Below are 1,568 nucleotides of genomic sequence, written 5' to 3'. Positions count from 1 at the left end.
CCATAATAACCCCACACACGTTCACCCCTCCCCCACTCTGCATAGTTACCTTGCAATGTACAGACCATAATAATCCACCCCCCTCCTCCCTCACATGCAGTCTCTTCCCCATTCCTCCATTCCCCCCTAGCAACCAACGTTACTATGGAAACACTCACCCCCCCCACATCCTACCCAACATCCCATAATAATAATGAGCACAGTCACTGACATCCCACAATAAGCATAACTCCAAAAAGAGAGGGATGAAAAAAATACGTCACATGGCAACTGTGCACCACATGACTGCATTTAACTTCAGTCTCACAATCTACATGTATGTTGAGACACTGTACTGTACAGCCTAAGAGTATATTTCATCATGGACTGACACAAAACATTGCACACGCATATTATATATAGAAGCCTTATGAATACTTATAAACCATACATTCCTCATGGAGGTTCATCACAGGGCACACTCAGGTAAACACTACTATGAACTTGGGCAGGCCCGTTTGAAAACCATTGATTTGAGTCCAATGATTTGCTCAACCCTCCATGATTTGTCTTACACACAACCAAACGACCATGACTCAAATAAAAATGTTGTTTCCAGTCAAAGCAGACACAAAGACAAAACAGAAGTACCATTAACTCAGGGAGACCATGGTTATAGGTTCAAAAGTCACCATGCATCATAGACACAGACTAATGAGGCCTTATTCAAAGCCATGTCTCATTTAGGCCTCTGTATCATCCTAGTGACTAGTCAGATTTAGCTTATACAGCATAACCAATAGCTGAGACCCAGGGTCTGCAAAGGAGACCTTGTGATAGGCCAATACTGTATTGCACTCAATGGTGAGAAAATGGTTTGAATCCTAACATGATTCCGATATGCTATATCCTGACTGGATATTAGAGTGCAAAAGTACTGCATATGAAGCTAAGCCAAAGCATTGATAATGTACAATGTGGATATTAAATGTAGGCTTACGCAATTATCTCATAAGTGATGCAATCAGAATTTTTCAGTACTGGCAAAAAAGGCACAATGTATCTACCAGTTAGGGATCATTTGTGTTGTACTGTGGCAAATGCAGTGTTTGTGTGAAACCCCACATTTAGCACGGTGAAATGATAGACCCTTACAGAAATCCATCCAGAAATGTATTATGAATTAAAGGGGTTATGGTTTTATTAATGACTGATATAGTCAGGGTTCAAGCCATTCTAATCTTGCTGATGTGGTGGCACACTGTGGTATTTCACCTAATAGATATGGGAGTTTATCAAGATTGGATTTGTTTTCAAATTCTTTGTGGGTCTGTGTAATCTGAGGGAAATGTGTGTCTCTGATATGGTCATACAGTTGGCAGAAGGTTAGGAGGTGCAGCTCTGTTTCCACCTAATTTTGTGGGCAGTGGGCACATAGCCTGTCTTCTCTTGACAGCCAGGTCTGCCAATGGCTGCCTCTCTCAACAGCAAGGCTTAGCTCACTGAGTCTGTATATAGTCAAGGATTTTCTTAATTTGGGGTCAGTCACAGTGGTCAGGTATTCTGCTGCGGTGTACTCTCTGTTTAGG

Source organism: Oncorhynchus gorbuscha, linkage group LG09 (genome assembly GCF_021184085.1).
Source record: "Oncorhynchus gorbuscha isolate QuinsamMale2020 ecotype Even-year linkage group LG09, OgorEven_v1.0, whole genome shotgun sequence".
NCBI lineage: Eukaryota > Metazoa > Chordata > Actinopteri > Salmoniformes > Salmonidae > Oncorhynchus > Oncorhynchus gorbuscha.
Note: the sequence above shows the minus strand (reverse complement) of the source record.